This window comes from Adiantum capillus-veneris, chromosome 20 (assembly GCF_014529385.1).
Source record: "Adiantum capillus-veneris isolate H3 chromosome 20, ASM1452938v2, whole genome shotgun sequence".
In the NCBI taxonomy this organism is placed as follows: Eukaryota; Viridiplantae; Streptophyta; class Polypodiopsida; order Polypodiales; family Pteridaceae; genus Adiantum; species Adiantum capillus-veneris.
Window position 1 is genome coordinate 115312365 of NC_140950.1, and position 27270 is coordinate 115339634.

Consider the following 27270-nt stretch of genomic DNA (forward strand, 5'->3'; position numbering starts at 1 on the left):
TTTACCCCTGTTGGACTTATACTTGTCCATAGTCCTGCCTCTTACAACCATTGCACTAGAAGACTTACTACCTGCATTATTCTTTCGATTAATCTCTTCCGTGAGAAGACTAGACTCCACATTAGTACTTGTCAACTCATTCGCAGGAACCGAGTTACTTATGGATGTCCTAAATGTGTCCCATGACTCAGGCAACGTGACAAGTAAAAACATAGCTGTTACATTTTCCTCAAACGTAATTTCCTGCGTAGCAAGTTGGCTGAAAATTGTATTGAACTCATTCAAATGCGCATTCATGGAAGCACATTCCTCCATTCGCAAATCAATAAGCTTTTTAATCCAATACACCATAGAAGCAGCCGAATGCTTATCATATATATCGCAAATCCGCTGCCATAGCTCATAAGCTCCACCCTGTGCATCTTTCACATTGTAAGAAACAGACTTTGAAAGGGAAAGCCTAATGGTAGACCTGCACATCTCATCCAACTCCTCCCAATCATCCCTCTCCATGTTCTCTGGCTTAACTCCCTGCAAACTTTAGAGGTCGAATCTGTTTCTTCTGCACCAAGACATCCCAAATATGATCTTTCCAATATGAGAAATTAGCACCATCCAATTTCTCAATATTGAAAACTGTGTCCTCTTTAGTGCCCATTACAACAAGAATGCAACAATGAGAAACCTGTAACCAACCAACAAACTGCCACAACAAAGTAGTGTTACAAATCTGACAACACCTGCTGCTCAATCAAAGAGCAAACGCATAGAGTATAAATCAGCCCATAATATGGTCAAAAAACGTACGTAGAAATCCACAAACAAATGCATAAACCCGTGACACCTGTAACTCAACCGGCCTAGGCAAACCGTGCCACAAAATGCATCAACAATGAGTTGTCATAGAGGCATAAACATACTCCATGTCTGAATAACCACAATAGAGACATAAGCTGACCAAGCTTACACAAATCCGTGAGCATATAACCAATGCACAAGCTCAACGAAGTCCAATCTCTATTGTCAACCAAGTACCTGTCCGTACTCAAACCGCAACACTGCAAGCAAGAGCAAACCCGCTCTATGTATAAGTGAACCAAATCTCCACAATATCATGCATAAAGAGTGTTTGTCAAACTGCCATATCCACATCCATCAACATACATAGATGATGTCAACCTGTAGCTCAAGAACACGCATAAACAGACTGCCCAGAAGAGTAGAAGCTCCCACTCAGACCACAACCATATGCATGGCTGTCCCACAGTCAAAATACATGTTTTGTAACCACAGAAGAAACCTGTATCCAAAGCTCCCTGTAACCTGTAACCTGTACCCGTACCTGTACCTGTACCTGTACCTGCACCTGTACCTGTACCTGTAGTCGAAGAAGACAATGTCGCCAAACTCCCACTCTATCTGTGTGTATGAGGCCACTCCAAGAAGAGGCTACACACTCTCAAATGAGCTGTGGGCTCACGTAAGTGGAAGACACTACAACAATGGCACCTGTAATGGCTATGGAAGCTCTGGCAGCAGAAAACTACCAAAGAGAGATGAAAAAACGTAGCTCCTAGTCTGTAGCTCGGATGGGATTTCTAATGGCACGAATGGCTCTGAAAGGGGGGTTAAACTCCAAGACACCTGATGAAAATACTCGCAGAGTGCTGAACCTTCCAATGCCAAGCTCAGAAAAACCTTCTGCTCTTTGGAAATGCGCGCGTGTGCGAAACCGAAAAACGGCAATGAAACAGCAGCAAGTTTCAACACACTCAACAATGATGATGAAGCTCTCAATGCTCTCACTACCAAGCTCTGATACCACTTGTTGGGATCGGAGAGCACACACACAGAGAGCCAACACGAAGAAGGAGATAGACACAGTGTATGGCGGGGCGGTACTCACACTACAATGTGTAGTTATGAGTATAGTTATTATGAATGAGTAAATGAATGGCTGTACATGGGCGGCTGAACAACGGGCAGCCGGGCACACGGGCCTTTAACCCAACACATATTACTGGAAGCACAATCAAGTGGTCAATACACTTTCACAATGGCCAAGGGTAAATGTGGTGTCTATAGCAACTCACAATGATCTATCTTTTATGATAGATGAGTGCTACTAACCAAGACTGTAAGTAGGTAATTACAGCCTTTGCATTAGGGAAGAAACCAAGAACCATTCACCTTGAAGCATGGTTATCTTCCAAACGGCAATAGGCTACGTGCTACTCACCCATACAATAAGAAAGTCATGTATGAATCCCATGCTTCTCCTTATGCGGGGCAAAGAGGGATTCCATAATCTACTCTTTGAGGAGTAGAAATGTATTTATGTTGGTCTACCATGAAAAGTAAACGTACAAGAGTATGTTTCAAAATGCATGGGATACCAAAAATTAGAATTTGATCAAGGGAAGCAACTTAGATTGTTTCAGTCGATAGGCTTAGCAACAAAACACACTCTATGCGTGTCAAAAAGACTATTAAGGCACATCAAACGGCAACCCTCTTTAGATCTCAAATTTTCAAGTATCATGGCTTGCCAACATCCATAGTGTTTGACAAAGATCCTAGAATGACCAGTAATTTCTAGAAGGGTCTCTTTGAGAATCTAGGAAGTAGGTTAAATTTCTCTTTCGGCCTATCATCAACAAATGGATGAACAAAGTGAAATAATTAATCTAACGATCCTTGAATCTAGAAAAAGCCTATGTCATGGAAGTAGATCAACATTCTCAATCATAGAAGTACCTACCTATTATAGAGTGTGTGTACAATGACATTGTGCATACTTCTATGGCAAAAGCACCTTTCGAGGTTAAAGAGGGAAGATCCAAAAGTCCCTTACTACTTAAAGTATATGGGAAGATCTTCGCTGCTATTAATGAACATAGCCGAGACTCACAAGAATCTTTTCCAAAGATTAAAAAAGTTACATCCATCTCAAAGCAAAGGCAAAAAGGACTGCTGCTAATAAGCACAGAAGAGTTAGCCTTTAAGGAAAATAATTGGGTCTTGCTAAAGTTTCTCAAGGCTCGTCTAAGGCATACTATGGGCAATAATCCTACGAGCCACCAAGAGTATTATGCTAAACTAGCAAAAAGATACTATGGTCCTTTCTTTTAAAATTATTAAGCCAATCAATGAGATGACTTATTAGTTAAAGTTTCCCAACCATTGGCTCATTCACAATTCTTAGGATCATGTTTGTGGTGACAACGTCTCCCAAACACCAAGTAGAACTTGTCACTCTACTTTAGAAGTATGATATGGACTAAAGAGCAGACATGCTTGCGGCAGCTAAGTCTCTCGAGCACCAAATGGGTTAGTCATCCATTTTGGAATGATGTTGTAGGGTAAAAATGGATCCTCTATCCGCTAAGAAACATGGACTAATGACTAGGCTTTATCATCTCTACCTCATAGATTTCAAGAGAGAGGTAATGTCATAAAATATAATATCTAACTTACCAAATGATTTTCCCATATTAAACTGATCACTTAATATGGGAAGATAAAAGGGGAACAAGAGTTAGGGTATATATATGTGCTTCTAGACCTATCTAAATAGGGAACCAAAAGGAGAAATGGTTGCATCTCAAGTGGTCCAAAAGGAGACGATCTACCAAAGAGCAATGTGCAATAAGTGCTTCTAGATTTACCTAAGCAAGGGACCAAGAGGAGAGATGGTTACATCTCAAAAGGGATCCAAATGGAGGTAGTTTATCATAGAGCAACGTGCATCTAATGGAGCCTAAAAGACCTTAGGATTAGCTTCATTAAATACCTCCAAAAGTTAGTGTTAAAATGTCCTTTGACCTTACGCAAGCTAGGACTAACCTCAAGGTGGGAATCCTACCCAAGCATGAGGTGCTAAGATGCTTAAAGTGGTTGTGGGAACCTTGCCCAAAGCTTGAGGTGATTTTAGGCTTAAATGACTAAGGTTTTTGAAATGCTAAATTGAAAGATAAATTCTCAAGAGGCATGAACGTTTCCATGCTTGATTAACTAAGGCTTGAAGTATTCAATTCAAAACAAATGACTTAAGAAGCATAAAAGACACATGCTTGCTTGATTGACTAAGTCCTTGAAGTATTGAAATGACTTAACAAACATTAAAGACACATGTTCAAATGATCCTCCACATGTGGCCCTCATGATGCGCTTGAATGCTATGGGATAGGTTTTAAAGGGTTCCAATGAGAATTTAGATACATAAAAATAAATATTTAAGTTATTTCTCTCAAAGAGGAAAAATAGGACACACGTCCAAATGAAATAATAAAATAATACAAGAGAGAGAGGTGTGGATCAAGCATGAGAGTGGGGTTTACTCTCCCACACACACACACACATTCTCTCATTGTGTGGAGTGCAAAGTGCAAGAGCTCCATCTCCTTGTCCAAGCTTGTTGAGAAGTGGAGAGCCTACACCAACCTTCTTGGCTTTGGAATGCAAATCCAACCAAGAGCCATGCTTCAATGCTTAAGCTTGTCATCTTCTTCATCTTCATTACTATGCTATTATGCTATGCTAAGCAAAAAGAGTAATGATAAGTGAGGAACTATTTCTTTCTCCTATGAAATATTTCCTCTTCCTCTTCTCTACCCTCATTCCTCGCTAGCTCTCTCCACCTTCAAAGGTGTTTGAGGCCTTGGGGCTGAGGCTTGGGATAGTTAATGTTTTTTGCATGAGAAGCTCGTGATGCATGAAGCTTTCCATTTTCATAGCATGAGCAAGATCACAAGGAAAACAAAGATTGTATTGTAACAAAGTCTCTCTTGATGGGAGAATGTATAATACAAACGCCTTTTGGAGGGGGGACCGGCTTCAAGTAAATCCGGTCCTTAACTATTGTCAGGTTCTCTAATACTCTCTCTCTTGAAAAAGTATTGTTCATGCCAAGTTAATTAAGTACTATGTTGTTGGACGGATACGTCGTGACGGACGTCAGTGCAGCGAGAACTCACCTAACAAGATTTGTCAGCTATGGACGAAGCTTGACCCGCAGGTGCGTGGAAGCAAGCATAGGGTGTCAATCTACACTCGACCGACTCCTAACTAATTCCTACAGAGGTCTCTACCCAATGTCTAAGCTACAACCTTCAAGAGTGCATAAGAAGAAACTTCCTACAACGCTTTCTAGAGCCGAATACTCATCAAACAATCTCAAAATGCCACAGAACTTGAAGGAGACCCTACTAACACCAATAGGTCACTCTCCCTAAAGTCTATGAACCAAAATCCCAACCCAAAACACCTGGTGCAAAATCACGTAGGATATCTGGATGAAATTTGCAGGTCTTCGTTTCCAAAAACTAAAGTGCCTAATGTGTAGCTCTACTCAATGCGAACGCGTGGATATGCTGCAATTCACAATCGGACAACGTATGCTCACCGAATCACCAGATGAAGCTCGTAGATGGAGCTGGCAAAACCGGACCGTATGCGTGCAATGTAGGTATTGGTGTGTAGCTCTCATTGGGAGAAACACGTTGCACTTCTCCGCACTTGATTCTGACCACCGATGCGCACGTAGCGTCAAGATGAAGCTCTCACTCTCTCTCGTACACAGTACGCTCACTCACAGAGTTCAAATTTTTTAAAATGACAAAAGGTTTTTCATTAAGGTCAAAAAGTGGTATAAATACCTTACAATTCTCAAACCCTAATGTTCCATTTTAACCATCTACTCAATCTAAGTGTCAGAACTGGGATACAATCTGGAAAATTTTGTAAGCCCGAATATTTACAAAGGTGAAATGTCAGGTTTTCTCAATAAATGAATAATTACAAAAAATAATAATCTGCCGAGCAGTCATTTTTCGTAGGGTGTGTCCTGCTTCTAACACTCCCCCCCTCCTTGCTCATGTCGTCCCCAACATGGCTGTTGAGCTGCTTCTTCATCTTAGGCTTTCTCTCATCCTGAGCAGTGACTCATATCTTGCATGTTGAGCCAGTAGTGTCGGGCCGAATATGTCAGTGTTGATTGTGAAGAAGCCGGTGTAGAAAGCTTCTTTAAAGGCCTGGAGGTGATAGGATGGCAAAAATATGATTCTTTGATACAATGCATGTATCACCTCCTTGGAAGGCTGACCAGATAGATTGTATGCACATCGATATGTATCTTGAAAGAAGAAGATACTGTCTGCCGCCTGGCCTGGTTTGAACGTCTCGAAGACTGCCAAAAGGGTTTTGCAAATCTTTCTCATCATAATTCAAGATAGGTCAGGCGAGCCAGTGAACAATTTGATGGCGCCCGTTAGGGTTTTCACCATGTATTGAACACCATGTATTGAACACTTATTCTCTCACCTGTCTTCAAGCCTGGCAGCTTCGGGTAGTTTAGCCAAGTAGGTTGGCTTCTTTGTAGTAGCTCATGGGCCTTCCACGTCCGTATCCTTGGTAGAGGACAGAAACTTAGGTTATCTCTAATGACTTTTGGTGCCTCTACCAGGTGGATTAGATACTGTGGATACTTTGGCAGCCATGCCTTTCTCCACCTGGGTACATTGGCACTATTTGCTCTTCTCTAATTCTTTTGTTGATTGTGGCGGCTTCGTACTTTAGCAAAGGATATAGGAGAGAGGGCTGTAGCCATTCACGCCGAAGGTTGCTGGCGTCTATCTTCTGAATCATCATTGATTTCAAGACCCTCTGCTCCCATTCCAAGGCTTCTTTGGCCGTGTCTCTGATTTCCTCTTCTATGGCCTTTCGTAGCTTCTCTTCTTCTTCTTGTGTCATATCTTGTGGCTCTTGAGAGGGTCCTACAAGGATTTCCTCTTGCATGGGTGTGTCCACAGGATCTGCCACATTCTCTAAATCTATTCCTTCCATGGCTGCTGGCTCGGTGCTGAACTACTCTTCTGTCTGCTGGCCTCTCAGCTCTTCTATTTGCTTTTGGAATGTCTGCGTTTCTGCTTCAGCTTGCTCTCCCATATACACAAGGAGGTCATTCACATCGGCATTTATCTTCTCCGCCTCCTCGACCTTTTTCTTGATGGTTTCTAGCTCATTCTGCATTGCCTTGTGCTCTTCTTCCATGCGGGTTTGCATGACAACTGACCCCTCGGCCATCATCAGCCTCTGCTTTTTTTCTAAGGTCAACTCCTTTTGGAGCTCTTTCATTTGTTCTTCATAAAGCTGACTCTCAGAAGTGGTGTGAGTCGAGCTAGTAGCTTTGACTCTGGCAGGAGATGCCCGTAGCCGTTGGATGGTTTGATCTTTAACTTTAATCTGGTCCTCGAGCTCAATGTCCTCATCCTGGCTAGCCTGCTGCTCTATCTATGCCTTCTCTTTGGCATTCCGCATGGCTTCCACTTCCTTGGACTCTTCAACAAGCTGTAGGGTTAGGTTGCCCCTTTCCCTCTTTGCATTTGTCAATGACTTGCTGAGTTTTCTGTATTCGTCTTCGGCTCCTTGCAGTCTTTGAAATGCTGCCTGATTTTCTCTTTCCATCTCTTGGCATCTTTGCAATGCCTTTGCCAAAGTGGCTTGCAGCTCTGCTTCCCTCTCCATATGCCTTTGGCTTTGTTTTTGTAGAGTGTCGACTTCAGACTTGATCTGCACTTTAGTGGCTTTGAGATTAGCCATCTCACTTTCCGTGGCCATTGATTGTGCCCTGAGCCCAATTAGCTTGGTAATCACCACATCCCAGTCATTGGTCGGTGGCTGCAGGTCCATTGTATCAGTGGCCATCTCTTTTAGCTCCACTAACCGCAGGCTCTGCATCTGTTCTTTGGGCCCTGTGCTTGCCAAGTCAAATGCAACTGTGGCTGCCTCTTCTTTTGAATATCTAGCAGCTAGTAGATCTAGAATCGTGTTATACCTTGCTTCATTTGGCTCTGGCAACTCACTTTTGGGCTTAGCTTCTTCTTTTTGCTCTTGCTCTTGGCTCTATTCTTGCCTTGAATCTTCTTGATCTTCAGATTTGTCTAGCTCCTCCTTTTGTTGAGTTTGTGGAGGGTTACGAGGAGGTGGTGATGGCGGTGGGCTGGACTCCGGGCTGGACGGTGGAGTTTCCGGCTTTTTCTTGAAGTCCCTGTCCGTCTTTGTATTTATCTCTCTCTCTCTCTTGGCCTTCCTGCTCTTCTAGCAGTTGCCGTCGGACTTCATCCAGTTCTGCTTCTGTAAATGGTACATTTGGGATATTTTCTGCGTAGCATCCAGGATCTCAAAATTTTTGATATAGTCTTCAAACCTGTCTTTGTGCACCCTTCGGGATGATCCCGACATGGTTTCCAGTGACGGCTTCCATAATTCGCTCAAATCCCCCTTGAAGGCTCTTTCGGCTTTGAAGTTTTCCATTAGTCGCTCTAGCCGTGCCGCTTTCTGTGATTTTGTCTCTTTGACCGGCACTTGTAACTCTCTTTCTTTCCCTTCTTCAACTCTAGCTGCTCCTCTTGCACTGTCTCTAACCGGCGTTTCAACCTTGTGGCAACTCTTGGTGCTTTGGGTTGTTCCTCTTCCTTATCTTCCTTGAGCCTTAGCCAGTCATTCTGTGATGGAGGGTCAGGCCATCTTCCCTTGGCGTGCAATGCCCCATATACCACTTTCGTGATCAGCTCACCCGGCACAATGTAGGTGGGGTTCTTGTTGCCCATCTTCACCAGATTGTCATGTATATAAGTTGCATAGTGAAGGTTGCTCTTCTGCATTGCCCAGGTGAAGGTTGTGGCAATTGCTCCAGGCGGCCGCTTCTGTACTTTTGTGGCCGCTTTGTACACATATGGAAGTACTGGTTATACAGCTGACTCATGATGGCGACTTTGGTGTTTGCAATGTCTTCAAAGGTGTAGTTGCTCTTCTTTTCAAAGTACACATTTACTTCATCTCTTCTTTTGGTTACACTATCCCCTTTGTTGGAGAGGTCTAGTGAAGAAGCCACTACTTTCTTTGTGATTACAATCACAGTGTTCGGCTTGCCCTGCAGATCCGTAACTCTAGCCACTCCATCTTCTTTGATTGTAGTCACAAACTCCCATACTCTTTTTATTCCAATTCCAGCTGGCACAACTTCAAAATAATTATGGAGATCTATCTTCTCCAAGTACTCAGCCATCTTGCTTCGGATGGGTAGCTCTATTACATTTCCTTCGGTGTCTTTGAACACGCCTTGGTAGATCTTCAGATCATTTGACTCTAGCAAGTCCTCTTGAATCCACGTGCTGGTTGGCTTTAGAGTTCCCTCTGGGATGACAAATGGCTCTACTTCTTCCAAGTAATCTTTTATGGTCATCCTCTTCTTCTTTGCCGGTGATTTTGCGGCTGCCATAGATCCTGTTGCACTAAGTAGTCCAAAGTTAGCGTTTTCTCCATATCGGCTGAGAAACTGAGTTTTAACTATCCAAATGACTTGAAAATTGAAAATAAAACTTAAAAGGAACTTGGGAAACTGTGCATGTGCTCACAATGTCATTCTGGCAAAAATTTATCATTTAGACATCCTACGCGTAGGATGTCTTTTTCATTAGTTTTTGGTGATACTTGACATGCTGGTGGTCCTTGGCCCTGTGCAACATGGCTATGTGATTGGAATTGGGTTTGGGCATCAAAAAGTGCATTTTTGGGCAGATTCAGGCTTTAGGCTCACAAATTGGGTAGGATGTCCATAACAGGTGGCAAATGATATCCAAATGGGTTGAAAATTGATATATGGGCTCCTTGCACCATGGTTATGGTTCTCACGATGTCACTTTTTGCACAGAAGGTCAAATTTAAGCTGGAGACATCCTACACGTAGGATGTCTTTTTCATCAAAATAGCTTGAGATTTGTTATGTGGGTAGCTCTTGGGCTGTGGAACATGGCCATGCTCTTGGATTTTGATTTGGTGTTGGTAAGACCATGTGTAGTGTTTTTGGGCTCAAAAAGTGTATCTTGGAGGTGTTTGGGGTCAAGAATGATTAAAATGTCTTGAAACTTGATATATGTGCTCTTGAAGGTAATATGAATAGATCTGGAATTGAAAAACACCTTCTGTTGGCCAAAAATGTCATTTAGACATCTTACGCTAGGATGTCTACTTCATCATTTTTTATAGGTGACCACACAGATTTCTTGGCAATGTGCTCATGAATGTATTGTGCAATTTTCATGTGATTTGGACAAGTTTTGGTAGGTCTATAGCCCATTATTGCCTCTATGCCCAGACTTTGCGTTTTTTTGTGCATATGAGGTCAATTTTGGTCCAAATGGGATGAAACTTGGTGGCTAGCATGTAAAGGCTATTTAGAAACTTTGTGCAATGAGAGATGTTGGGGTTTGTGCCCAGAAATGGCCTTGAGACATTCTACGCGTAGGATGTCTCCTGATGAAATTTTTACTGAAGGTGCTACTGCTGTCTGCCCATAGTCCCCCTGAGTCCCTTTTAAGCCTTATTTCAACCAAAAAGTCAAATAGATAGAAAGTAACTCCTTGTGTGGAGTGCTTTTTGGCGATGAAATTTCTTGATGTTGGTCTCCATAGCTTTCCGATCCCTTGCGGATCCTTGCCGTATGGTTTTTGTCGACTTTGGCTTTACCGGAGATCCATTTGCAATTTGTCGCTCTAGAAGCACCCGTGGTTGCGTTTACATGTCTTTGATGACTTGTGGTGGTCTACCACCATAGGACTTGGTTGTTGATGGTCTAGGAAAGCCGCTCGTGAAGTTTGGTGGCAAACGAACATGCGGTTTGACCACGAGAGCTATTTGACGCTTTGTGTGTCTGATGCTGTTTCTGAAGTTTAGTGCCGCTTCAGGTCACCTTTTGGTCATGTGGGCTACATAGACTTGTCCAGCATTTCTAGATGCTCCTACCCATGAACTTTGGTAGCATTTGGGCGCCTCTCCGCCGATTTTCCATTTGGTGGCCTCTTGCGGGGATCTAGGAATTAGGGTTTTTTCCAATGGTTTTCTACTGCCTTTTGGGCATCCAAGACTGGTCTCCTATGCTAGGGTAAGTTTCTGATGAAGTCTCATTGCTTTTGGGTTAGCCGTTAGGTGGCCATTTCTACTTGTAGGTCTCTACTGCCCGCTCTTTGTGTGAACCCTACGCTAGTTTTTGCGACAAAACAACAAACATGCACGAAAAGCTCAAGGTGTTGAGCCTACCTCTCATGTCTGAAGCCCGTCAGGTAGTCGTGCATGTCGTAGAATCTGCTGGAAATTCCGTTCGCTCTAGGTGGCAGAAGCTCTCTCTCAAAGGTCAATAGTGGAAATGAGCTTAAAATGAAGTGAAAAATTCTTATAATGGGGGTCCCCGAACCACTTTTCATGAAATTTGACATGTGCTCCTGTTTGGAGGTGATAACAACATACAAGTGCCCACCTAGCCAAGGCGCCCGTTGGGTCAGCCGGCCAAAGTTTTGATGTGGTCACATTATTTTTCCAATGTTTAATACATCAAACCTTGTAAAAGTCTAATGACAATCGCCTATGTCAAGTCTGAGTCAAAGATGTAATTTTTCCAATGATGTATGTAAAGGTCCATGAGAAGTTGGCCGCCGGCCACTTTAGAAAGCCCTAGGTATATAATACACTAAGGTTAGTGGGAAAGGGGAGATTATTTTTTGTAATCATCGCTTCTGTGGCTATGGTAATCCAAATTCAGTTTTGTTTCTTGCATTGTGTTCCTCTTAGTCTGCTCTTTCATTCAAGTGTAAGCATTCAAGATTCGGTGAAGGTTTCAGACGCATCCGTTTAGGCCTTAAATCGTTGTTTTGAGTGTTTATATGCATATTTTATGTTGTTTTGACCCTAGGAGAGGCTTTAGGGACCTAAAAACGACCCTTTAGAATCTTCCGTTTACTGTTTTTGCGTACTGTGGGACGAACGATCGCGATCGTGTACCTCTCCAGAATGCTGTGACAGTGATAGGATATGTTCCTGATAGTCCCCTGTAGCTTCCCTTCAAGTTTCGTGCGATTTCGATATGATTTGCATGGTGAACGGGCGTGATGACTGTAGAGCTGTGTAGAAGAACATAGGCAGATTACTTGGCTTTCGTGCGTTTGATTTTCTTGTAGAGTTAGTAGTTGCATCTCTTCGAGTTCGCTTCATTAGGATTGACACCCTAGTGAGTTTCCATGCCTCATCCGAGTCGCTTCCCCTGTATCGATAATTTTATGTTGATGCTTGAGAGCTATGCTATGGACGTCCGTCGCGGCGACCCGCAAACAGCTCCCAACTTCTTTCGAGATGCGGTTTAGGCTCAAAAATTTCTTGATTTGGACTCCATTTGCCCAGTTTGCAAGAAATTTGACGTTTTGGTCAAAAGTTGGCCAAAACACACTTTCCACTCCAGTCTCATAATTGCACCCCCACTGTACCATAGGTTGTCCTATAGTCACTGATCATCCCCATATTTTTTGTTTTTCATCCCCATAGCAAATCAAACCTAGAAAATCCCCAAAAATCATAATAAACCAAAAATATCACCGCAAAATATTATATACACTCACATGAAATTTTTATGGCCGGATTTCTCCGTTTTACCAATATTTTGCCCGAAAAATGCCTATTTTTACTTCTATACACACACCTATGGGCTTCATTTGGGGTTTGGCCCCATATACTAGTAAATTCATGCTGTATAAGGGCATATGTGCTTGGGTTAGTCCAGAAAATTCGCAATCAAACAACAACCCTTAAAAATAGTCAAAAATTATGCCCTTTTTTGCTCTTTCTGCCATTGGGTCCGCATTTGAGAATGCCTCCCCCCCTCCTAGCCGGAGTCCTCCCGAGCGACAAGGTATCGCCTCGGTGTATTTACTGTGAATGGGTTGAAAAAATTGTGCTAATGCTTAGCCGTGTAATGTGGCCCTATTTTATGTATACTCGGTCAATGCATGGAAAAATTAATGTTGTGCAAGAGAAGGGTATCAGCAAGATGCTTATTGGCTTTCGTTGTCGAGGTTTCCTGTTTGTTGTTGATTGGGTGGGCAGATTTTCTTTGAAAGAAAAAGTTGTAACTCTACCGCTCTCTGTTTGATCGTTTGTCTTGCAACAGTCGTGAGTGTTGCCGCTACTGTCGATATAGCCGTAGTCGTCTCCTTGGAGAGAATTTTCATGGCGGAATTGGCCGTAGACCTTGTCTCTTTTGCTTTCCATTTGTAGCTTTGCCTTGCCGGTTTTTGTAGGTTTATTGCTACTGCCGCGGTTGCCATTGTTTTGTTGCTGATTGGCACCCCCATTCCGTTTACATTTCAATGAAGCATCTAGACAGGGGTTTAGTGCTTAGTGGAGTCTAGGGTCGGTGGACTGGCTAGATCTACTCTTGAGAGATATAGGGAGTTGTGAGTGAGGTTGCCTTAAGCATGTTTGCTCTTCAAATTTCTTTGTATTGATTGAGTACTGATCCATCATCCGTTTTTTATCCTGTTTGTTTTGTTTGATTCATTTTGTTATGTTCTTTCATTTCTGTACTTAGGAGTAGGATAAGTAAATCATATTCCAGTTAGATTTGGGGAAAAAGTCAGAGCCAAAAAACCAAAAAAACCATAACTTTGGCAAAAAGGCCATAAGACTCTGAAATTTTGAAAACCTGACCAAACAGAGTTGAAATTGATTCAAATCACAAAGTGGTAGCACCAAACACTGGGAAACACTTGTCAGAGGGAGCAGACAAAATTTCATCAGATTTGGCCTAGGTACTACGATCGCGATCGGTGTACCTCAGTGTCAGAATTGTACAAGATTTGACATGTGCCTTCTTGATAAGATTCAAAACAAGTTTGTCTCAAGCAACAACACCCAAAAACATCAAAAATCAAGGAAATCAGGCCACTTGGGTAAAACTAGCCTGACAGACCCAGAAACTGCAAAATCTTGACTTTTGGTGATCCAAATGCAAAAAGACTTGGGGGATAGCTCTAAAACATCAGTGTCTACAAGCATGCCAAATTTGGTCTAATTTGGGCTCCAAACTACGATCGCGATCGGTGTACCTAAGTGCCAGATTTTGACCAGATTTCATCTGTGGGATCCTCAGGTGTATACAAACATAAAATTCTAAAGGACCTAGGGTCAAAAACCACAAAAAACAGGTCAAAACCACTGAATACAGATCGAAGTCAAAAACTGCTAAACTGACATAGAAATTGACTTTCAGTAGACCAAAACACATCAAAACTGAGAAGAAAGCATACAAAGGGATAGCCTATACACAGGACAATCCCAAATAGCTTTCATTTCCCAAAACAAACATCAAAATCATATCAAACTGATAGATTCTAGAAATCAGACACTTCAGACCAAGAAACTGCAAATTCTTGACTTTTTTGAGTCCAAATTCAAAAAGAATTGGCAGGTAGTCTTAAAATAGCCTAGTGAACAAGCTGGTGAAGTTTCATCCAATTTGGGCTCAGAACTACGATCGCGATCGGTGTACCTAAGTCCCAGATTTTGACCAGACTTTACCCACACATACACTTAGGTTATATAAGATACCAGGAGTTTTCAAAATTCAAAAAAGTGACCAAAATAGCCAAAAATAGCAGACAGACAGAAAACCACTGCAAGAGACCAAGATCTGGTGAAAACATGACTTTTTCTTGTCCAAATTCAAAAAGATTTGGGGAGTAGACTGTACACATCATTGTCTACTATATCCACAAGTTTCATCCAATTTGGGCTCAAAAGTACGATCGCGATCGGTGTACCATACTGACATTTTGAGTTGAGACTTGGTGAGTAGGTAGCTGATGACTAGACAAACAACTTTCTCAAAAGAACCAGGGTCAAAAAAGCAAAAGACAGTTGTCAGATAGGGCAAACACTGATCACTGATCCTTCGGACCAAAATTTTGAGAAAATTCAAGTTTTTGTGATCCAAATGCAAAGTGGGTTTGGGAATAGACTAATCATACCCATGTCAACCACCAATCGATGAACTAGAAGAAACAGTTTACACAAGTTCAAAAATGCCGATTCCTAGCTTTGGAGTGGCAGAAGCTGTACTCAAATTGAGTACCGGGGAGTATAAAGATACTTTCCACATAATCAACTCCCATCCTATCAAAGAGAGCATGGTACTAACAGAAAGCTGGAGGAACATCTTCTTTCGACAATAATCAAAAGCTTCAACAACAACAACGGTAAGACTCCATGAAGCTTCTCAAATGCATGCAGAGAAGAAATCGCCAACCATCGTGGAAAAAGGTAAAGCAAAGGTAAACATTGAAGTATATCAATGTCGCCAGACGACTTTACCTTCAACGAGATTCCATCAAATTTCCCATGAAGCCTCTACATCAAGAGCCACACCATCAACAATGCAATGGAAACCAAAGCAAAAAGTCTATCAACCAAAGTTTCCATCACAAAAAAGCATCCAGAAGAAGCCAAAGTATGTCAAGCAGGTGTTGGTATCCAAAGAGCACATCCAAGTTAAAGACCCAGTTTGGATACATGAAACACGGGTTCAACCACAACAACAAAAGGTGACAGGGTGGATAGCATCGAATGAGTCAATCACTATTCAAGGCTACTTCCAAGGAAACACTAATGTTTGGGCCAAAAAGCCTAAAGTAACAGCTTGGACCTACCCACCTCAACCAACGAGTTCTACAAGGAACAAGACGTGCTATCAACATAATACAAAATACTCAGGGAAGCGAAAGAACACCAACAAAAGGCAAACAAAAAGACCTTCCAAGCGGGCAACGCGAAAAGTTTGGGTACCGAAATCAGACTTCAACAAAGATACCCAACACAAATAGGTGAATCAGCGGGTGATTCCAGTGAAGCTACTCGAAGCACAAGGATTCTATGAAGGTAACACCCAAATATGGTTACCCAAAGTAGTTGCTCAACCTAGAGCCACTAAGACCAACCAAGTAGCAAAGGACCCCACACAAAGACAATCAACAACAACAAAGAGCCAATGGGGACTAAGCACAACCAAGGGAGAAACAACCTCAAAATGGATCCCTCGTCTTCTACTACAAAAGCAAGGCTTTTACAATGGAAATCATCAGGTTTGGATACCAAAGCCTAGTGTCCATCAAATTATAGAAGAAGATAAAATGCCAAAGAGGGTCACACAAGGACCAAAAACAAGATGGGTTCCAAAATTGCTAGTGGAAACTCAATCATAGAGAACCCACACATCTCGACAATCTCTTCTCATGGAAATTAATGCAACGGCTACATCAAGCCCTATTAGAGCTGAAGGACTTGTTTTACAAAGAAGTATCAACATACAACAAGCAAGTCAAGAGGAGCCAAAATATGCTAACCTACTCGACAAAATGGTGGCATCCAAAGACCAACACGATGATAGAGGCCTTAATCTCAAGAACTTATGGCATTGGGTTTCAGGCCATGAACAGGTAAGTCCAAGTCGCCATTAAAAATACATGGCATAAAAGTCAAGAGTCGGGCAGCTGAGCCACTAAATGAGCAAGGCATTAGTCCCAAAGCTTCAAGTAATATTCTTTGTGGTCTAAGAGTCTTAGCTATTCTAGGTACTGCTCAAGGTGGAGGAGTTGAGCATATTTATGTTGTGTCACTCATGCTGGTATAGGTGAGCATAAGAGTCGAAGTCTATGTATTTTAATTTTGGTAAAGTGAAGAAGGAGTCCAAAAGACACTCACACACTATGCATAGTGAGTAATGAGTGGAGAAGCTTCAACATCAAAAACCCTTCTTGGAAATGTGGAAGCTATTGAGATGTCCTTGGATATCACATGTGCTACATTTGTTCCTTGAAGCACCCAACAACTCATTTTTCACACCTCATGATTTTCTTGAAAGTACTCTTTTGTGCATATAGAGTGTCCCATAATTGGCACTTGCATTACGCACTCTTACTTTATTTCTCCCAAGCACTCACCTTGCATGAACAGGCACTCAACTTCCAAGTGTTCAACCCCAATAAGAGGGTATACCAAAGGCATTTTTTCCCACTGGGTTTTTCCCTTTGGTCATTCAGGTTCTAGACCCTAATTTAGAAACACCCATCACTATTCTATTGTATATATTACTTCCATCAACTGAAACCAATAAAGAATCTGTTACACGATCTTCAAAGAGATAAAATGGGGCCACATTGTTCTCAACCACGCTTCGACAAGAGCAACTCTTATCTTCAAAGATACCAACAAAGCTCTATGCACAAAGTGGCAAAGAAAATCAAATTGGAGATGCCAGTGCACACATGTCAAAGTCTCAAACATTTTGAGATATGAGCTCCATTAAAAAGTCAATTGCACAAGGAGGCAAAGTATCCAAAGAAGCAGGTATCATCGACCAACTGCACGAATGGAAAGGTAAAGCAGGATGTGCAACAACATGCACAAATGCCTCGTCCACAACATCCAAATCACAAGAACACATGTTCATCAATCAAAGGCAAATGGGCACCCTATTTGAATAAGCAAAACATTCCAGATATAACTCAATCAAGGAAGGGGGGAGTCTCATCAACAAGAAGACCAGACCACAAATGGTCGTGTCAAGGGACGACACGAGCTAGGAAGGGGGGAGTGTTTGGAGGTGATAACAACATACAAGTGCCCACCTAGCCAAGGCGCCCGTTGGGTCAGCCGGCCAAAGTTTTGATGTGGTCACATTATTTTTCCGATGTTTAATACATCAAACCCTATAAAATTCTAATGACAATCGCCTATGTCAAGTCTGAGTCAAAGATGTAATTTTTCCAATGATGTATGTAAAGGTCCATGAGAAGTTGGCCGCCGGCCACTTTAGAAAGCCCTAGGTATATAATACACTAAGGTTAGTGGGAAAGGGAAGATTATTTTTTGTAATCATCGCTTCTGTGGCTATGGTAATCCAAATTCAGTTTTGTTTCTTGCATTGTGTTCCTCTTAGTCTGCTCATGCCTCATCTGAGTCGCTTCCCCTGTATCGATAATTTTATGTTGATGCTTGAGAGCTATGCTATGGACGTCCGTCGCGGCGACCCGCAAACAGCTCCCAACTTCTTGCGAGATGCGGTTTAGGCTCAAAAATTTCTTGATTTGGACTCCATTTGCCCAGTTTGCAAGAAATTTGACGTTTTGGTCAAAATTTGGCCAAAACACGCTTTCCGCTCCAGTCTCATAATTGCACCCCCACTGTACCATAGGTTGTCCTATAGTCAATGATCATCTCCATATTTTTTGTTTTTCATCCCCATAGCAAATCAAACCCAGAAAATCCCCAAAAATCATAATAAATTAAAAACATCACCGCAAAATATTATATACACTCACATGAAATTTTTATGGCCGGATTTCTCCGTTTTACCAATATTTTGCCCAAAAAATGGCTATTTTTACCTCTATACACACACCTATGGGCTTCATTTGGGGTTTGGCTCCATATACTTGTAAATTCATGCTGAATAAGGGCATATGTACTTGGGTTAGTCCAAAAAATTCGCAATCAAACAACAACCCTTAAAAATAGTCGAAAAACATGCCCTTTTTTGCTCTTTCTGCCATTGGGTCCGCATTTGAGAATGTCTCCCCTCCTCCTAGCGGGAGTCCTCCCAGACGACAAGGTATCGCCTCGGTGTATCTACCGTGCATGGGTTGAAAAAATTGTGCTAATGCTTAGCCGTGTAATGTGGCCCTATTTTATGCATACTCGGTCAATGCATGGAAAAATTAATGTTGTGCAAGAGAAGGGTATAAGCAAGATGCTTATTGGCTTTCGTTGTCGAGGTTTCCTGTTTGTTGTTGATTGGGTGGGCAGATTTTCTTTGCAAGCAAAAGTTGTAACTCTACCGCTCTCTGTTTGATCGTTTGTCTTGCAACAGTCGCGAGTGTTGTTGCTACTGTTGATATAGCCGTAGTCGCCTCCTTGGAGAGAATTTTCATGGCGGAATTGGCCGTAGACCTTGTCTCTTTTGATTTCCATTTGTAGCTTTGCCTTGCCGGTTTTTGTAGGTTTATTGCTACTGCCGCGGTTGCCATTGTTTTGTTGGTGATTGGCACCCACATAAATCGGTTTCTTGGTTTCATATGCAGTTGTCTGCCTTCATTTGTTGCTTGTACTCAAGGGAGTTCCTATTGTTTCGGTTTCGCGATCCAGATGCGAGTCGTATTTGAGTTGTTACTGAGCATCTTCTTGGGGATCCAAATCTGTTTTATTCCCTTGGTTTTTTGTTGAACTATTTGTTTCGGTTGAATTCCTCTGTTGTATTGTGATTTGTCTGCCATATCACTTCTATCCTTTCGCACCCATACTTGTTTTTCTCGTGTTGCTAACTCCAACCTCTTCACTCCGGTCTGTGACTTTTTATGTTTGAAGTGAACGTGGTTGGCTGGTCCCTTTTTGTTCACCTTGGGTATCCTATTGTTCTTTAGTGGCACCCTTCCTTTTGGCTCTTTATCCAGTGATTGCATTGCTGGCAGGTGATTCTTCCGGTGTTGCTGAGCAAAGAATATCACCTTTTATTCTTGTGCATGATGAATCTTGACTGCATTCGCATTCCAATCTATCTGCACATTGTACTCTTTTTACCAAGGTTGTCCCAACAACATGGGGTGTTGTGTGCTTTCATCCTTGACCACATAAAACTTGTGTGGGTAAATATATTGATGTACTTGTATATGCAATATAGTCTAGCCCAATGTTTTCAGTGAATGTGATGTACTACTTTCCAGCACTTGTGGAGTAGGATGAAGTTGACCTGTGTGCTGGAGCTGTTGGTATAATTTGTAAGAGATCAAATTTGCTTGAGCTCTAGAATTAAGCAATGCCGTCGATTCAACTTGATTGCTACCCACTTTGACTGCAATTATTGTCTCCACTGTGTCTTCATCAAAATTTGTTAGTCGAATAGCATTGATTCGCAACGGTGATCCACATTGTTGTTGTTGTCGTAGAAGCCTTCTTTTTGCAATGCGTTCTTTTGCTTCTACTTGGGCTTCTTTTCGTACCCTCTGTTTCTCCTTCATTCGTTGTTTTTTGTGATGGATTTGTTGAAGCATATCCTGTGTTAGTGATAAATGATATTTCTTTAATCGACACCCACTAATCCAATTTGGTATTTCTTCTCCTGTTAATGTAGCAAGCTTGACAGCTCCGCTTTGTGACACGTCACTAATCACAAAGGGTCCCATCCCTTGCTTTTTAAGTTTCTTGGCATGTTGCTTCAAGGTATAAACGACTACATAATCACCTGTTTTGAACTCTTTCGTGCGCACATGCTTGTCAAAAAACTCTTTTTGTCTTCTCTTTTTAGCATAGATCGAAGCTACATCTCATTTGGGTGGGAAAATTGGGTTCTAAGCAGACTTTAGCACTTTTGACTGAAAAAGTCTAGAACATCTCAACTTGGGAACTTTTAAAACCCAAAACAAAATCTAAGCATACCACTGGGTTGCTGGCATCAACGGGAAGCTGTGTGTCAAGTCTGGGGCCAAACAGACCAAAAAGACATCCTACGCGTAGGATGTTATCTGTGTGATTTTGCACTCTAAACCTAATTTTGAGCATACCAAAGTGATCAGCACCTTAAGGAGAGTCTGTGCTTTGTATTTGAAGCCATTCAGAGCAAAAAGACATGCTACGCGTAGAATGTCTAAAGCAAGAAGCCAGATACTGCCTATAGGCATAACAAGGTGTTGATAGCTTGAGGCAAGCCTCCTAGTCAATTTTGGTCCAAATTAGAGTTGATTTGACTGATCAGACCAATAGCAGGCTGTCGAAACACATTTTTGATCCATTGACCACCTTATAGGTGTCCAAATCAAAAAGTAAAAATAGATGTGGACTCAGAATATCAAGGGGAATCCATAGTGCAAAAAATCTAGGCAAAACAGAGTAGGAGACATCTGTTGGGGTATAGGCGTCTGTGCCTTGCCCGGCCGCCCAGAGTCTGGGCGCCCACTGACTTGTATACCTTATACATAGCATAAGTTTATAGGGGGCTGCTCACTCTTTGAGTCTCCCCACCCACATCGTGTCTGTCTCCTTCTCTTTCTCTCTCTCACTCTCCATCTGTGGTGCTCCCCGATCCCCTTCAATTGGTATCAGAGCTATGGTGACCGCGGAGAGCACGACGGCTTTGAGAGCTTCGAGGCGATAGCTCGCTCTCTCTCGACGGTAGAGAGATTAAGAAAGCAGAAGACTTGCTGTGAGAATGCAATAGGAGCTTGGTGTGGTCAAGCTTGGTCGAGGAGGCGGTTGCGGCTTCCTTGGTGAGAGGAGCTTTTGAGCTCAGTGGAGCTCGTTAGAGAAGTGCTCGGCGGAGGAGAGCTTGACATTCGAGTGCTTGGATGCTGTTGTGGCAGAGCTCTTGTGTTGGAGCTTGCATTGAGAGGACATTGCATCACGCAGAGTGGAGCAGGAGCAGGTTCAAGACTGTGTGCAGCTCGTTTTTGCCATTTTCGGGCTCTAAAACGCAGTTTTTTGCGTAGCTCCGTCATACAGAGTTAGATCTACATGATCCAGGAGTCTAGGTCAGGGTTTTGGCATGCTCCGGACGTGATGGTGATGTCTATTTGCTGAAATTATGCTTTGAATTACAGCAGGTACAGCAGCAAGTTTATTTGTGCACTCTCGGGTCCCAAAAACACTGTTTTTGGCATAGCTTTCACACCCGGACTCGGATACATATGATCCAGGAGTCTACCTTGGGGTTTTGGCACGCTCCGGACGCGCTCGTCATATCAGAATTTTAAAATTCTGAATGCTGAATTTTTTGCAACAGCAGTTGTTTATTGTGTGTCGAGGATTCCACACATGGTTTGCTCTCAGATGTGAGAGTGATATTTGCTGCAAGTTTCCTCACAGGTGGGAGGATACGATGTATGCCTTATGTGGTTTGATGCTCAGGGAGACTAATGTGATTGCATTTTGAGCTCGGCAATGTATGCCTCGAGCATGTTTTTGGGCAGTCACAGGTAGAGCAGATATTTGTGTACTAGATTTGCAGGTGTTTGCAATGATGTATGCAAAAATGTGGAGATTGGTGCATGCATTTGGAGTGTGATTTGACGCGCTTTGATTGCTCATGGTTTTGAGCGTGCAGTCAGTTTGGTTACTGGTTTTGTGGCCGTTTTACTGACGAAACTCTGGCGAAATTTTCCCAGGAGTTTTATTCGCATAAATTTGTGCGTGTGTATGCATCGATACTGCACAGTGTGGGCTTGGTGATTAGCTCACAGATTGCAGTGTGATACTAGAGCAGGTGAGGCTTGTATTGACATTGCGAGAGCTCTATTTTGGAGTGTGTTTCACAGGTTTTACATTGTGTTTCTGGCCATATTTGTAGACAGTTTCCAGGTGTTGTTGGTGAGGTGGTTTTGCTTTCTAGTTTGCTACATTGTGCTCATGACAGAGACAGGTGATTGATCAGATTGTGACCTCTCACAAATGCGCGTGTTTGATGGGTCAGACTTTGCGGCATGGAGAGAGTGTATGCTTGATGCATTGACACAGCGAGGGTTGCATCGACCATTGAGTGGTGATGCAGGTAGACCTTCAAACATGTCTGACGATCAGTGGCAGGAGCTAGAGGAGATGGCACTATCTACGCTCTCTTTGCACCTTGCGGAATCTATATATGCTCTTGTTATGTATGAGACTACTTCGAGAGCACTTTGGCGCAGATTACATGATATGTACGATAGATTTGAGTCATCAGGGACTCGTGTGAGACATGCACATTCACGAGCACGCCGACAGGTAACATGTTGGTATTGTGGTCATTCTGGACACGTTAGACGGCGCTGTTTTCGTCGTATGCAACATCGTAGGAGACATGGCAGTCTCAGAGATGTATGTAGTGATGCCATGGACTCAGTTGCTTTGACAGTTGAGGCACATGTAGTGTCGGAGTATACTAGTGACGGGGATGTCACTTTTACCTCGAGCTATGCACGAGATGCTATACATGTGGATAGTGCACTCCCTTCGCAGTGGTTGCTAGACGCAGATGCTATGTTTCATGTCACGCCGCATCGTGCATGGTTTTGTAGCTATTCTAGCGGGATGCTTGGCAGTGTACGTTTGACCAATAGATCGGTGCATGCGATAGCAGGTGCAGGAGATGTGAGACTGTCATTACAGAGTGGTGCATCTTACTTGTTACGACATGTGCGCTATGTACCAGATTTGATAGTGAGTTTGATCTCGATTGGTCAGCTTAGAGATTGTGGATGTCAGATTTTGCTACGAGAGCGAGATTTTGTGATGCATTTGGGTTCGCTAGTGATTGCGAGAGGTGCCAGGAGTGGTACAGGTTACCCATTGCATGTGGATCACGTGAGAGACGGTGTTGTCTCTGTGATCATGCAGCCAGGTAGAGAGCGAGAGAGCAGGCGAGTCTCTTTTGCTCATGGGTTGTAGGGTACTTTGCATGGAGTGCAGAGTAGTGAGCTCGTTGTGCACACAGTTGGGGCACGACTTGAGCAGTCACACAGAGAGGTGACAGAGTCAGACATGCATGCTTTGCTAGTGACTGAGCAAAGCAGAGAGTCAGTTGTGCGAGATACTTCTATGCAGAATAGACAGGTAGAGCGGTCTTGCTCTAGTGAGTCACGACAGGAGGACGTTGTGCAAGAGTCTATGCATACGGAGTTAGAGCATGAGAGCTCTAGTGAGTCACAGCAAATTGAGTGGTCATGTTTGCAGTGGATGATTGCAGAGGAGGCTGAGATGTCAGCGATTATGCAGTCATTCCTTTCTATGCTCGACAGTGAGCATGGGGATATAGTTGTGCAGGATATGTCTTCCAGCAGACACCTAGAGCAGCTGGTTTGCTCTGAGGTTGCACGACAGGTTGATGCGTCTTTTGCGGACAGTCAGGAGATGCATGTGGCTGACACGCCTTGTCAGTCAGAGATGCCTATTGCCAGGGATATATATGTTGATGCATGCTCCGTAGAGCTAGCAGGGCCCGCTAGCATTGCATCGGCATTCGGTGGTCTCATGTATGAGATGCTGATCTTGAGACCGGATATCGCAGCTGTAGTGGGAGCATTTGCAGTTGGGGTTGTCAGTCGTTTGTTGACTGATGATGGCATAGTGCACGAGGGAGATATGCAGGTATTGCGTACATACTTGCAGTACGTGTGCGATACGTCTGGTGGTGTATGGACTTACACGGGAGCAGGACAACCGGATGCACACGATCACAGCCAGCCAGTGGGCATCGGTTGAGAGCGGTTTTCTCTCACCTTTTTTAGTCTTTAGACTAGGTTCCCTTGCTTAAAGGCACAGTCGCCTTTAAGTGGGAGGTTGTTGTGGTATAGGCGTCTGTGCCTTGCCCGGCCGCCCAGAGTCTGGGCGCCCACTGACTTGTATACCTTATACATAGCATGAGTGTATAGGGGGCTGCTCACTCTTTGAGTCTCCCCACCCACATCGTGTCTGTCTCCTTCTCTTTCTCTCTCTCACTCTCCGTCTGTGGTGCTCCCCGATCCCCTTCAACATCCTACGCGTAGGATGTCTACTGGGGCTTAGTGAAGAGAAAATTTGACTGAGCTTATACAGTGAGGTTCCATTTGGCTTAAGGGTTCCAGAACTTCTTTCAAAAGTGAATTTTGACCTTGAATTTGGAGCAAAGACAGAATTAAGACTTTTCAGGTAATTGACCAACATCCGAGGGAAGTACAGTTCCAGATTAGCAAACCTCATCCAGAACATCAGCAATGTATAAAATACAGTAGTGGTTCAGGTTAACTCTCCAATTACACCAATCATTACTAAGATCACCTCTAGCGGTTAAATGCTTTGATTTGATTGCCGAAATTAAACGCTTGTTACAGGTATATTCAACGGCAAAGCAAGAAGTTGTGCGGAAACCGATCCTTTGCCAGGTAAGTGGTTGGATTTGTAATAAGTTGTATTGATAAGTTTGATGAATTTAAGATCAGGAAGATACATTTTTAGAGACCAAAACGTGGCAGGTGACCAAGGTAGCTTAGTGTCCACAGAGGAGAGTGTAACTCAGGCAAGGCTAGATCCACTAGCAACGATTATTGAGGAGGGTAGTGATACTGACACTTCATCAGACAAATCCTTCTTCATGATGTGAAGTCAACAGCCAGGAGGTTTCACCTATGACGGACCAATGCCAGGAGGAAGAACCTCCCTAAATCCTTTGAATGATTCCAAGTTCACTTTGATCTTCTTAGAAGGAACAAACTCGAGGGGAGCCCTAGTTTATTCTGACTATCGAGGACGCAAGTGTATTTGTATTGAAGAAACACCGGCTTTGAGACTAGAGATAATTCGAATCTATGATGATGGAGATAGATTCCGGGACGAAAAGGGGAACCACTATTTGATAATTAGTAACCCAGTCTAGGAAGGAGGTGTTTGACGAGTTTATCGAGGAATTCTCACAAAGGGGGATAGCTCATAATACCGTCTCACAAATCCACAAATTCAAACAGAAAGAAGGGGAATCTGTGTGGAAGGCAGCCCTACGACTAAAAAGATATGTTAAGTTCTGTCCTGTGGAAGAACTGCAAACTCAGTCTAGACTTATGCTTATATTTATCCAAGGACTAAGGAATGCAGATCTCCAGAAGGACTTATATATGAAGAGGAGAAGGACATTAAATGAGTTAACTAAGGAAGATCTTTACCTTGTGGACAATTGTGCGGTCTACAAAGAGGGTGAGCTCAAGGATCTCGATGATGATTCATCCTCACGTGAGCAAGTCTTCTAAGATAGCACCGAGAGGAGAAGTTGCTGTAAACCAGGAGCAACTTGTAGAGGAAGTGCTAAAAAAGATTAACTTGTACACCAAACCCCAGGCTAAACAGCCCAAGTGGTGTGCTATTGAACAAAAATGGAGAAACCATGGGACAGAGGAATGTTATTATAACAAGGGATATGTGAGAGACAGAGACCTTATGCTCCCCAAGCTCAGGTAGCATCTCCTCAAATTCCACCGATGCCTAGGTATCAAGCATTCAACCTACCAGGACCTGTAGGTGTAGAAAGACCACAACCAGTGTTGGGGCAACAACCACCCCTACCAAGATTACAACCAATTGGCATAATATACACACCAACCGTAACCGAATCAGAAGAGAAGGATTTGGTGCCTATACATGCATATTACGAAGATCCCAATGGATATGCAGAAAATCTTGTCTATTATCCACCGGAAGAACCCTCAACACCAGAACCATGAAGAATGATGGGAGGTGCAGGACCACCAACAGCTGCGCAGGCAGCAGGAGAAGGAAGATATAGCTTGGATGAACGAACATTGTTGTTTATAGCCAACAGAGGCATGGGCGGGCAGAGACATGCATACCAACAACGAGGAGCTCAAGGAGCACCTCAACAGCCTGAAGGACCCTGCTACAAGTGTGGTGGAGACCATTGGCTAAGAGACTGTCCTCATGATGAAATTATTAGAGTGAACGTATATTGCACCGAGTGTGGAGTTACTCATTTCATTCCTGATTGCCCTAAGAGCCCGAGCAAAGGAGCAAAAACTACCTTGAACATGCTGGAAGTAGTGCCTTCTAGTGGAGAGTCAGAAAACGAGATAATCATACTTATTCAGGCAGTGACACGAGCCCAAGCTCAAAGGATGACAAACGAACCCATAATTGAAGAGCCAAAAATCGATGCCCCAAGTTCAGAAACGAAAAATCAAAGAAGCACTTGGAAAGCTAGAAAGGTGTGTATGAAAGCCACGAAAGAACTAGAGCAAACGGCTCTATCCGAGGAGTTAAAACACACAAAGGATCGATTAGATCGGTTAGAGGATCTAGCTAGCCTAAGCGTACACACTAAGGCAACCATAGCACCCAAGGAAATAGCATAACCCAAAAGTGCAGGATCAGGAGGATCAGTACTGGCAGACAAAGTAAATGAGCAGTTAGATGTACTTCTAAAAGCTTACGAAGCCAGACTCAAAAAGAACCAAACCCAAGAGCAAAGATGGATGACTTATCCATATACTAAAATAGAAAAAAAGAGGTTGGAAATGTGTAGAAAGATGATTGAAATAGCTCAATCTTTGATAGAAAACCCGCTTGGTAAACCTGCAAATTGGCATGAAGTACCAGCTCCAACCCCTTTCAAACCAGCTTTAGAGGAACAAGTAGAAACAAAGGAAAGACTCACGAATGCCTATGAGTCTAGGGGAGATCCTATCATAGTGCCAAATACAACAGATGAGGCAAGTGATGGGTTCCAGCCTAAAACATTGGTAGAAATGGGTAAGGATTGTAACGGTCTAGATAATCTGTGGAAGCAAATCCATGAGGCCAACGAAGCTAATAGGGTGAGTTACCACATGAACAACACGAGAAAAAGAAAAAGAGATCTTACCTCCTATTGAAGAATTTGAGGCAAGA